Source organism: Paralichthys olivaceus, chromosome 9 (assembly GCF_024713975.1).
Source record: "Paralichthys olivaceus isolate ysfri-2021 chromosome 9, ASM2471397v2, whole genome shotgun sequence".
In the NCBI taxonomy this organism is placed as follows: domain Eukaryota; kingdom Metazoa; phylum Chordata; class Actinopteri; order Pleuronectiformes; family Paralichthyidae; genus Paralichthys; species Paralichthys olivaceus.
The window spans coordinates 6156880-6170691 of NC_091101.1; the positions used below are offsets into that span (position 1 = coordinate 6156880).

General features: G+C 39.0%; 1 non-coding gene across 1 annotated transcript; it reads left to right on the top strand.

The window, feature by feature from the left end:
• The first annotated feature begins 60 nt into the window (after window positions 1-60).
• Window positions 61-167, top strand: LOC138411588 (U6 spliceosomal RNA). Its single transcript, XR_011244208.1, has one exon. It is a non-coding gene; the product is annotated as a U6 spliceosomal RNA (small nuclear RNA).
• Window positions 168-13812: the final 13645 nt, after the last annotated feature.

The window sequence follows — 13812 nt, forward strand, 5'->3', positions numbered from 1 at the left end:
CAGCAAAGGGTCCGCTAACCTGAGGGGAGTATATAAAGCGAGCACTGCTGTGGGGTTGATGTACTTGCTTCGGCAGTACATATAATAAATTGGATACGATACAGAGAAGATTAGCATGGCCCCTGCGAAAGGATGACACGCAAATTCGTGAAGCGTTTCCACATTTTGGTCCAAAATGCACAAATGTAAATCTATACATACCTGGTCTTTATTTCTACATATGTATATCTTTTATTTCTTTTTGCCTTACTTGATTTTTATATTGCTATGTTTATACCTGCTTTTGCTCTTTCTCAGGGGCTCTGTAACATCTGAATTTCCCGACGGAGATTAATAAAGTACTTCTGATTCAGAAATTGAACTTTGGCACAAGCCAAGGCTATGTTATGAAAACTAAGTTCCACTCGTGGTCCAAAAGTCCGAAAATTCAGTAGAATAAAAAGCAGGAGAAGTCCATTTAAAGCAGCAGAGTTTTATTGTCCACAAGAAAACCAGAGAGCATTCAGTAGTGAGCCTGAGCTGCACCAGAGAAAAGCTCTGCCTAAGACTTGTGTGATGCTGTCTAATTAACCTTTTAGAGACCACACCTGTCAGCATTTCATTGGTCTATCATTACATCGTGGCCACACCTGTCAGCATTTCATTGGTCTATCATTACATCGTGGCCTAAGCCCATTGGTTACTTTAGTTTGCCTTTGGAATTGCTCACTGAACATTTTGGGACTTTCCACAGGAAGTTTCCTGTTTTACCCAGACATGCCCAGGCATGTCTCTTTTACTTTTAAACAGTTTTGGTCATTCTTGACACCATTATCTTCTGTTCAATTAGTTTAATATTTTTTTTAAATATATTGTGCTTGCTTTTGAGACCCTTATGTTTCAGTTTTGTCAGATTGCCTTTTTTTAAAAGATTATTATTTCTACACACAAGTTATACACACATATCATACTGCATGATACAAACAGAGTATATTGTTTCATTTATAATTTCTTTCTTCAGCTTGTTGTAATCAATAGCAAATTATGCTTCAATCACACCTAGTTTGTAGAGTAGAGTAAATGTATATAGTGACATTCATATGTGACATAGTGGACTGCCGATGCTGCATGCTCCAGACCTCTGTCATCCTGGCAGGGTCGATGAGCGGGACGCCCATGCTGTCCGTCGCCTGCCACAAGATGTCCAGCACCTCCTGGATGAGCCGCCCTGTCTACGCCTCCCTCCTGGTGCGGCGCCTGCAGTGGCGGGCCAGCTCCCTGGTGCCACACATCCAGCCTCACCACCAGCTGCTCCCACTCGCCAAACATGGCCGCCGCCTTACAAAACCAGCAGAAGGAGACATTTGTTTCAGTTTGAGTCGAGGGATAATCCAAGTGGCCTGTTGTTGTTGTAGTATTGTTTCTTTTTACCTTGCAGCATTTGGCGATGGCACAGCAGTCCCAGTCCACGTACAAGACCCAAGGAGGCTGATGGAGAGCACACATTAGATTTGAATATTAATACTCTAAGGTAAAAATATATAGTGAAAGATAATCTTTATTATAGAAATAAATATTTTTCTGCACTTAGTGCTTTGATATGCTGTTCTGCTTCTATTTACATTTATAGGTCAGGCTGCTCCTGCTGCCTTCACTCCTCTCGTCTCTCCAGCAAGATGTTTACATTGCTCGGTTAGTGACTTTCGGTTGAGCACTACTTTTCATGATATCTATATAGGGTATAAAAAACTTCTCAACATTCACTACAAAATGGCAAACTCACTATATAGTGATTAGTGAGTGATTTCGGACGGTAGGTGAAGGTATCTGAAAGGATAGGAGGTGAGTTTACAAAATAAAACAGCTCTAAGCAATTAAAAACGTGTGACCAGTTCTTACAATCCAGCTAAAAAGATAGATAGATACTTTATTCATCCAGAGGGAAATTTACACTACCAGATGAATGGTTACAATTCTGTTTAATCATAAGAAACATTACATACACATGTAAAAAAGGTGGTTGTCTGTTGTTCATGTATAGTGGGAAAATGCCAGAATCACTGAAACCAGTCATGATATGACTGATATTTAATATAAAAAAAAAAAAGTCAGGAGGTGCAACTGAGTTTTAACATTTTCCTCCAGAATGGGTGTGAGACTGAAATGCACTAACCGCTATAGAGCCACATGTGAGGATGGGCGCAGCCTGGGTACAGACCGAAGACACTCAATTCTACTTGTAGCTGAGGGCACATTTATCATCTCTTTTTGCCTCAAATTGCTGCAAAAGAGTGTGGTCCTGAGGGCCTTCTTACCAAACAATGCTTTCATTGTGGTCCAGTGTGTAGAACATGTCAAGCTTTTGTCTGGCACTCCCTCTCATTGCTGCCTTCCTGTAAATTAAGATAAAGACTTATACTGTACATGTTACAACATTTACACAACAAGTGTTTTGTATCTAAAATTATCAACCAGAACTGTATTGCTGTTTCTATTGTGTGATATCAGATATTTATTTTAACTCGTACAAAATGTTCCTGTATGATCAAGAAAGTCAGCTGTGGCCTTAGCATGAAACTATTTTATATGGGAAAGCACTCATTGACATCTCAATTACACCTTTGCCATTTTGCTATGTCTTTATTTTACCCTGCTCTGTCCCAGTGGATGCTGGGGTAGGCACCATATGCCTGCAAGCTTGAATAGGATAAGTGGTTTAAAAATCAAGTTTTTGGATAACTTGCGCTGCTGCACTTAAAGCCATTGTTTGACAGTAGAGAGATGGACATCAGAGAAAGAAGGAGGTCGGAGCTCTCTCACTTGTGAGGCAGATTTTTATCTGCTGTGGGAAGCAGAATAATGACTTTTCCACTTCTTCTAAAGCTCAGCTCGCATTGCTCTGCTGAGCTCCATATAGTCTGTGAGGAGCTTGCAAAGGGCACTCTGCAGTGGAAATTAGTCATTGTCAGAGAGCTGTGATTTAAAACGCTGAAGTGGAATATTTCCTTGAATATAAAGCAGTGGCCATCCTACTCAAAACAATGCTGTTAATACACGTTTCAAAGATGTTTGGTCAGAGTGCACTTCTCTAGGTTTTCTATACCACAACATGAGAGGTGCGGTATATGAGAAAAACACCACAGCCATTTATTTAGTTCAAAGCTGCTGCTGGCCTGAAAAGGTCATCCATTTTGACTGTTTAATTCAAAAATCCAGACAAGAGGAATTAACTTTGTTGCCAAATTACTGAAGTTACTCTCATCTGATCTTTGTTCTCTACCTGTCAAGTCATCTTGAAGCAGTTAAGTGGTAGATGTGAAGCAAGGATTAATGCTTATGACCTACAATTTATAATGACTCAGAGTTCAGTCTTGTCATTAGTCATAAGATTCACTGGGTGATTTCACCCTATATGGAGTTATTGACATACACATACAGTATGTGATCTTATTTGAAACATACTTTGATGTTTTAGTTTGTTCCATGTCCCACCCACTAGCATGGAGGAGGCAGGATTTACAGTGTTCACCTACACTGCAGCCAGCCACCAAGTGGGGATTGAGAGCGGTCATGTTGTCATCTTTATATATATTCTATGGGGCTAACCCACTTTCATTGTAGTTCCAGTAAACCTCCATTTATTGTTTCTGCATTCACACATGAACGTATACATATATATTGTTTCTATAGTTACTGACGACTGTTAGTAGTATACAAGCACCAGTTGATAAGCTTGTCTACATTCATACAAGTTTGTCTGCTAAATATTGTTTGACAATCTAATGGAATTGAGTTCTCCCTTTCCTGAAGGTTTTTCCCACATTAAACTGATTTCATCGCCTTATTATTATTAATTACATTCAGGGTGTCTATGGTGGCTAATTACTAAGTGATATATGATTTCATCATTAAATACGTCATTCAAAAATCACACTTTAATGAATGATAGTTTTAATGTTTAGGTTAATTTTACTCGAGATGTACTTACTTGCTTTTCAGATTCATATCATATTAAATGTAGATGGATGTTGTTAGCTACTAGCTGCTAGCATGGCTGTAGACCATGATGACTTTATCGTTCACCTTTCATAACTTTTCCATCAAGACATTCACAGTGACGGTGACATTAAGTTTAATAATAGAAATGCCTCCCCATGTAACACAGTAACCTACAATTCAACAGCACCCCCAAATAGAGTGGACTCAACCCCTCCCTAAAAAAATGAATAACAGCTGAATATATATTGCAGGCTGGTTCTATTAAACTGCATCAGCTGGATGTGCAAGATGAACTGCTAACTCAGTTTAAGTGGAGATGTTTGTTGGTAATGTATAAATATAATAAGGGTTTAATTAATGTGACTTAACCAGTGTCTGTGGAACTATTGAGAGTAATCTGTGGAAACGAACCACTTAAAATCTCACAGTGTACAACACTTCATCAATAACTCTCTTCAATATACTCACACACACACTCGGGCACTCTACTCTCCTCGCTCTTCTATCATCGTCTGCTCTGCTTGTTCTCTTATTTTTTAAAACCCCTCATTAACTCGAGACGGTCTTCTAAATCCCCCATGATAGAAGGGAATATATTCTCTGCTTTCAACTTATCCTCAGGGATGTGACAGAGACACCGGCTGGACAGTTCAATGGGGTTGGGAGGAGGAGTCAGTAAATGAGTAGAGGCCACAAAGTTTTATTTTTCCCTTGTGAACAACCGGAATGAGCAAATGGATTGATGGAGACAATGATGGGTAGAGATAAGAGCTGGAATCCTCTGAATGAGTGATTGGTTAACAGATGGATGACAGATGAATAAAACAGAGGAGTATGAGAGCAGTCCATAATGTTAATTTTCACCTTTAGTTTTATTATTATTCTGACCCGGGCGGCAGAGGCAGCTGCAAAATTTACATTTATCGACACTCTGAAACCCGATCGCACACAAAATACTATCTTACAAACACTTCACACACCAGTACATTCAGTTCATTCCACCCATACATAGTAGTAAGACCACATTCTAATGCAGACAGAAACATCGCATCCTCAGTCAGTCACACATCATTTCGCAGTCAGTCAGTGTAGGAGAAACACAGGAAGAAACAAGCTTTTACAAGCAAAGCCAGTGTTATGCTTTGAAAAGTAGTAGTTCAACAGGCTACATTTTGAAAAATTGCAACCAATACATTTCTCCCCCTCCCATCAGCCCTCTCGTCAAAGCTATGCACACATGAACCAGCACTGGCTGCTAGAAGCCGACTTTTCTGTGACTTGCTCACTAACTTCTGGCCATAGTCTCTGCTCCAGCATATATCTAGGGGCAAGGTGCCAGCAGGCAGGTCAGTTAGTGACAGACAGACAGGTACCACAACTAATCATACTATTTGTTGTGTTTATTGCAGTCCTGTGAGGACCACAGCTTTTCACCTTTATTTATGGATAGCTATCTGGACATTAGAACATTTCAACAAATAAGAAAAAATGATTCTTAGAAACAAATGACCAACTTTACAGGCTGGTTTAACACTGTCCCATTGTGCCACGTCCCTTCTCTTGCTACTTAAGGATATTTTTCTTTGCTATATTTTGCTGCACTAATGTGATACTTGCTACTTTTGACTGTTAGTGTTCATGGCCGTTTTTTGCTGTCAATGAGAATCAAAGCATATCATTGAAGCTACTGAGCCTGGTGACGGTAGAGGACTAGTGTACTGATATTACCCCCAATGTTTGTAGGAAAAGTCAGGGATGTAACTTGAGCAATTAGAAACTAATGTTACTGCTATGGCTCCACCCATGAAGTAGAGGGCGGTGAAATTAACCACTTTTCCTACCAATAGTGCACATTACTAGGATCACACTCACACATTCAGCCTGTATGTGTAACCTCAACTAATTTGTTCCTATAATAATTTGTCGTTAAAGTTTCATAAAAGTTTAATAAAGTACCTCCTCAAGCTCGGGGATTTTTCTTTTTTTTTGCAAATGGTTCTTAAACCAGAGTAAATGCTCTTTAGACGACAGTGGAGCTCCATGGCTCCAGATGAATAACATATACTGACGTTTCTTTGCAGTAGGATCACTTCATTTTTAGCTCTTGTCAGTCACATGGGATTTTAAAATGACATGAAAAGCAAAGAAAGTCACTGGGCTAATCATGGAATCAAGGAGCCTACATATATGGGTCCGATATTGCATGGTACACCAGCAATAACAGCTTCTAGGAGTGTTCTATGATGCATTTCTTTTTTATATCCTGACAACCTCAACAATCATGGACTGTAAATGTCTCCACTTAATCACTGCATGTAGCGAGAGATAATGTCTTCTTTCTGTCTCTCCTACAGTGCCATGATGATTTTTTATCCTGTGTGTCTTCACTTAACTTTAATTTCAACTTATTGAATAACTGACTTGTGTAACCGGTTCGAAAGCACCTGCCAGCAAAGTTCTACATTTCTGATTTAACTCTTATTCAAAAGAGCTGCAGCTCCAGCCCTGGTGGCCTGCTCTATTGTGGAGCTGTGGTTTGAATCTGCTCCTTTGTGCAGTCACGTATCACAAAAAAACTGTTCCTACACTTGACAGCCAAGCTCAATGAGCAAGACTTTTGAGGTGCATTCAATCCAGTAGACATTGCACACATGATCTGCACTGTCAAAGCAAAGGTAGGTCTGTGGACCTCCCAGCAGAGAAACAGGAGAGTGATGCTCTTAGCATCAAAGCCGGAGAGACTGGAGCCAAATGCAGGAAGAGTTTGTCCTGTTTACTTCTGTCTGATCTCGATGGAACGGTATACAGGTGCAGGATTTGCTCTCAGTGACTTTTTCACATGACGATTATTGGCCAGCTGTGAATAAAATAAAATGAAACAGAAGTAGAAGACAGATGGCTTGTGTGAAACTGCGGTGAATTTAACTATAGAAAGTAAACTTCAGTCACAACAGACCAATTTTGTCAAAGTTTAAATGGAATATTTTGCTATTCTTTCTTTCCCCCTTTTAGATATATTTTTTTATAGATTGTTTCTCAGTGGATCACTCTTTTGATACCTCCATTTGAGATATTACAGTCACAGAGGGAAAAGACTGATGATCAATATTTTTGTTACCGGACAAAAAGAGAACCTGTGTATTTATTGTTTTTTGATGCTTCCACTTTTGAGGTGGATGGATGAAGATTTTAAAAGTTTCTGTTTTATAAATATTTAATGAAGGATTTTATAGTTTTTAACTGTATTGGCAGCTTTTAACACCCATATAGGCTTTACAGTCTGTCCTTGTTTGTGTGATACTATTTTGTGATTGTGATCATTTTTGCTTTTACTATCCTGTTCGAAACTTTAACTTCTATGTTTCTGTGTAAAATTGCAGCATTTGTTGGCTGAAGGTCATCTAACTCTCCCTCTTATCACAAAGATTCAGCCTTCTTGCGGAGTATATTTAAAGATTTAAAGTGTGTCCAAACACATTCTGTAAAACTCCCTGACCAGGACTAAAATGGATTAATAATTGTCTGGGAATCTAACATTGGAATATTAAGTTTACATCTGTTTTTGTGTTTATGTCAATAACTTCTTATCTTTTAATTTTATTGCTGCAAACAAAAACATCTAAAATGGATATATATCCCTGTTGTTGCATTCCGTGGTGTGTGTTTGAGAGAGCGGGACAGTGTATATAAATTACAGCGTGTGTGCATGGTTATGAAGCTATGTTTATTATCTTGTGTTACTGGTTTATAAAAAAATCAAGCTTTCTATGTATCACTTGCGTATAACATGTTTCTCTTTTCCTCAACTCTTTAAACCCTCTCTACTGTTACCTGATGGGGGAATGTGTGAGGTGTGTGAAATACAAAGTGAAACAAAGAAAGAGATAAGGAAATAGAAAAGCCTAGCAAGGGAGATGAAAAAGGCTTAAGGAGGGGTAGAAGATAAGGAACCTAGTTGTCAGTTATTTCTTCAATAGCAGTGGTTACCAACCTATTTCCTCACTGCCTCACATTCTTTTCTTTACATTGTCATCCTGTTCAATTATAAACTAATTTAAATTGTTCTGAACAGAGGTTTGGATGCACAGTGTGATGCTAGTGACAGCACAAGTGCTGGTGGACCGATCGAGCCTGTTGTTGTTACAATGGTGCTGAAGCTTGTCTTGGACTTACATCTGGTTTATAGAATAATCACCCTTTTAATTGCATGTTTAGCCAGTCTGGGCGCAACAGCATGTTGTTTGACAATCCAACAACATTTTTTTTATCTGTTCTGCTGGAAATTGGCTTTGAGGTCAACATGGTCACCTTGAGGCTAGAAATGTAGGCATCTATCACCCACAATTCATGTGTCAGGAGAACTCAGTTTGTAGAGACGTACGCACATTGCCACCACAAATTGTTGACATTTTTTCCAACTCTGTACTCTGGTTTGCAAACAAAACTGACAAGAGTGTATTTTGGACTGCATGATGTTAGACTCAGGACCCTGCATTCACTTGTTGAGTCAATGTGTCTGTTAGATTTATCATTCTCATCCAAAACACATCAACTACCCCTGTTTGCACATGAATGCTTGCATCACTGATGTCATAAAACATTGGGTCAAATCCATAAAACACACGCACTTTTCTACACTAAATGTTGACTGTTACTGAGGTTTTATGTAATGAGCACTTACTCATCTGACACTGTCACGTTCTTCTTGCAGCTGCATTTGACCATTTCATCGATTCTGTCTTCGACAGTGCTTTCCAAAAGTGGGACACTTTTTACTTTATCCACAGCCTCTCTATAATAATCACACAGTTTGAGTATGATAACCTGCTCTCCAATATTTTGAGTCTTTTAAGCCTTGGCGAACATTCAAGTGACACCTCTGTGGCTCTGTGTAATTCACTGACTGCTCCCTCAAATACTTTTCTGATGTGACTGGATCTTTTTGAAAGTGCCAATTGCTTTTTCCTTTTAAAAAAAATCCTTGACCTCCACCAAGTCACTTGGTGTTTTGTTTCCTTGTGTCCCATCATTTTGCTTGTTTTCATACAAAGCTTCTGGCTCGAGTCCTGTCCTTCAATAAGACCAAAGCTAGGATATGGCCCTTTCTTTGATTTTTAATACTGATTAGTCATCAGCACCTTCTTGTTGTGTCAGTCATAAACTACTTATGCTTTGCAGGAGAAGAGAGGATGACCTGGGTTGAGCTTCTCAGCTAGCTGCAAGTGTGAGGGATCACTGTAAATAGTTTTAGATAAAGGTTTTTGATTATCTAGTAACTCTTATTTTGATTGAATCTAATATTTTAGAATTTAATTTTGATATCACAACTTCAGAGCAGCCTTACACACCTTGTTACCCCTCCCCTGATAGGGGCACAGACTCCACATTTGACATTTCATCCACCAGTACTTTGAGTTTGTGTGTGTCCGCGCTGAAGCTATATCTTTGTGTCTCGTGGGCCTTTTTAAAGTGATTCATATTTCAGGTTTTAGACAAAATATTCATTGTTCCCTCAGCTCCCCACTGTTCTCTACTCTTTTCCAATTCAGTGCTGACTTTGGAAGAAAAAGGTCCCTTGTTCCCTGTACTGCTAGGCTTAAACCAGCCAAGCCATATTTGTCATAGTGATACAAAATAGCACAGTTACAATACATAACATTTTTATAGCTTTTTTAAAATTATTGATGATGATCCAAGTACAAAGACTAAATATCAATAAATATTTATTCTTTATATAAGTTTGTTTTATTTTAATTTGTTTCTGGTCTGCATGTTTCTTTTATACCAAATTGGCTTTGAGGTCAACATGGTCACCTTTAGGCTAGAAATGTAGGCATCTATCACCCACAATTCATGTGTCAGGTGAACTCAGTTTGTAGAGACGTACGCACAGTGCAAAAGCATCTGCACTTGGGGGACGGAGGCGCCGCCAAAGCGCGCCTGCGACAGCCCCAGTATCTCTCTGCTCTACAATGCACCAAAAATAAGACATTTAACATAACTTTGAGTGCTGCTCTGTATTGAATGGAATAGATGGAATTCAATTATAAAACTGAGCTGACCCTGGGATGTATAGAGCAGAACTCTTTGGCTGCAGTGCATGTATGAGCGTAGACTCATTCATCAGAGGAATAAAGAGGATGGATCTGGTTCATTTTGACAGGGACAGATTCAATTTTCAATTCCTCCCTCTTTAACATGTGTCTCTGGGATTCCATGACTACTGACTGTCTTGTCTCTTTTCCTTTTTTAATGTTAAAATCCAAGCTTGCAGTTTGGCTCTGTGGATGGCAGTGCCTCTCCTGGCTTGTACCAGGTTTGTAGACTGATATATCTCTCCAACTATTTGATAGAGTGTCATGCAACTTTATACGCACATCCATGGTGCCCACATGGTGACACAGATCGAATTGATGATACTCTTACTTTTTCAAAAGTCTCACTTATTAAGTAATGTTTCAGTATGATTCCAGATTGTGGAAAGTAGTTTCAAGGTTCAAATTCACAATCTCTTAACTGGAAAAACTTGTGGTGAATTGTTTATTTGAGCCTGATGAATGTCAACTGTTCATTTAAACAGCGCTGATCGGATCTGGGTTCCACCATGTATAGATTTGATAGATAGATTTGAGAAGTTACTATTTCCAATCATTGAATTGTGTTGCTTAGTCTTATTTACTAGTAACGTACTTTTACAGTTTGCTTTCATCAATTCTGCACAAAATGAGGCGGTGTAGTTTGAGACAAATAAGGACTTTTTTTGAAATATGAATCATACAAAGCTACATCGACCCAGAACAAAAAAAAGAGCAGGAAATGAGCATAATAGTGCCACTTCAATTTTCCTGTACCTTGCTTTATGTCCAAATGCCTGAAAAACTAATGGCACTCCCACCAGCCTCAGATGTACTTTGTGTTTAGTGCTAAACAACAAAATTCTTAGACATTACCATACCTTTAATTTTCAAGCCAGTACCAGTGTGTTTATGTGCATGTGTGTGTCTGTGTTGCTTTGATCTAACATTTTAAAGACCAATTTAATGCCTGATTTACTCATGACCTGTACCAAAAGCACATCTGCTTATTTGTTGAAGCCTTTCAGCCCATGATGGATTCTCATCAGGTCAGACTTGGCAACATAACCATGACACTCTGTCTTATTATGCACAGAAAGTGAGATTGACAGGGAGGGATCAACAGATGGGAAGGCGGAGAATGTTGAGCAGTTGCTGTGCATCAGAGGCTTTGCTTAATGCTAGATAATTCCCAGTCACTTTTTGTTTACATGTGCCAGAAATAATTTCACATGTCAGGCTTTTTGCTAAGATGTTTATGGTCACTGTATGACAGAGACAAATCAGAGAGTGTGAAACTGTCATTAATTTATTATTTATTCCACTTCGTCTCAGTCTATCAGAATATGTCTCAATTTCATTGTGTTGAACTTCAAAGGCCAGAGCCACTGAGGATGTCAGGAGCTGCTCTGACTGTTTCATCACTTCATGTTTGAAGAGCCAGAGTTTACAGCTCCGTTTGTCAGGGTTTACAACCTCAACAGCTTTAAGACCACATTTGCTCGTCTTTCATTGAATTGGTGACAACTCACATATCAATGTTACATTGTATGATATGCTATAAAATATGTTGCTCAGTGATATGTTAAAGAGTATACACATATATTTAATAATATATATATATATATTTATACATTTTTCAGCAGGCTTATTTAATTCATTTGTTGCTGGTAGAGGGCTCACAACACATGCACACAAATACAGTCGGTGCACCCAGTCAGACCCTTTCTAACTTTGTGTTATCTTCCACAGCAAAACGAAATGTGGGCCTGTTCTATAAAAGCTGGAACCAGAGCACCTTATCTGGATACAGACATTTTGACAAAACTACCAAATAATTCGCAAACAGGGTATCTTAATGAGTTTTATTTCTGGCATTCAAACAAATGAGTTGATTTACAAACACAAAACGTGGTCTCTTTTTTTATCCATTTCCTTATTGCATCTTCTTTTTCAAACTTTTCCTTGTCATAGCTCACCCCCACATTGTCATCCCCCTGCTGCTGAGCATCACCTTTCTCTCACGTTAGCAGGCCACCCACCTGTTGCTGTTTGCTTGACTGATGATATCACTGATATATTGATCCAGATGACCACTTAAAGGTCCAGTGTGTAAGATTTAGGTGAAAGGGAACTTTTGGCAGAAATTTAATGTGGAATAATCCTCATGATGTAAAAAAACACTTCCATTTTTGGGATTAGTCTGCTTGACTTGAGAGCAAATAAACAGGACAACTAACGAGATAGAGAAAGGGAAAGCAGAAGTTGAGGTCTCTGGGACACTGTGATTCCTCAACTATGGGACTTACCATCTGAGTTAGATGAGATGCTTTATAAGAAGGTGAAGACGACATTATTTTACTTTATTATTTGAGGTTTTGTGACAAGAGACCCTAGAAATTAATTTTCAGGCAGTGACTCACAATTTGGACACTTAAAGGTCCAGTGTGTAAGATTTAGGTGAAAGGGAACTATTGGCAGATATTTAATGTAGAATAATCCTCATGATGTTTTCACTAGTTCATTTCATCTAAATTGTGTGAATTGTAGTTTTCTTTATCCCAGAAAAGGTCCTTTATATTTAAATACTTTATATTTACATCGAGGGGACCCTCTCTACAGAGGCTGACATGTTTTCTACATTAGTCCAGACTGGACAAACTAAACACCTTTTGAGTTTTTATGACAATTAAAGCTACCACAGTTTCTTTTTCATGTTTGGAAGGAGAGGGTGAGGTGAGGGGTGTTCAGCTGCAACATGAAATTTCAACACCAGATATCACAAAATTCTACACACTGTACCTTTAAGTCTAGTGTTGTACTTTTTAATCAAATTTTCAATCGGTTTCCCCGGAGCTTGGATATGAACTCTGGTTTTGGATCTTGTTCAACATGCTGGGTGTTACACCCCAAAGTTCCATTTACTGAGTAAATTAAACTGCCCTTGGTGACAAAAAGGATAATGCAACAATACACTCATCACAATCATTGTGAGCATGGCTAGTTTTACAACGCACTGGTGCAATGGATGCAAGGAACATAATATCTCGTTATGTGGGTTAACTTTTGGATCTGTTTAGAATTTGATTTTTTTTGTTACTGAAGAAACCAGGAACCTCAATTTAAAATCTAAACTAAATAAAAGAGCTCATCTAGATGTTATGACAAGGTGGGCTTTCTGATTCTGACTTCTAGTATGGCAGGTGGCTTCTCAGTAGGTTTACCACGTGGTCATTTTTCCTACATTCTACTCCCATTCCCCACACCCCACCAAACAAGTTTACATTTTCTAAGAACAATCCGAAAACAAATTTTCAACAACTGTTCTTCAGTAGAGGGAAAGCCCCATTTGAAGGATGCAACCCAAGGACAGAAGTCTAGTGGGGTCAACATGCACCTTATATGATTTAGCCTCACAGAAAGCTAGAAGAAAGAAAAGTATTTTTCAGGTACTCAGCGACTTTTAATGGAGATGGCCTGCTTGATAAATGGTAGTGGTATTTACCACCACCTTGTGTCACAGTCAGTCACCCATCCTCCCACTTCTCAGTCAGTCTCCCATCCTTCCACCTCTCAGTACTTTTCCATGGACTCCGCCTCTGCTTCATCGGCCAGCCAAGCCACACCCTCTCACAATCCAACAAAGCTGCTCTTCATCACCTGCAATCAAGCCCAGTATCTATTCACCAGCTCGACTCTCAGTCAGTGCCAGATTGTTCTACGCCTTCATGCAAGACTTTCCAGCAGTTATCCCCGGACT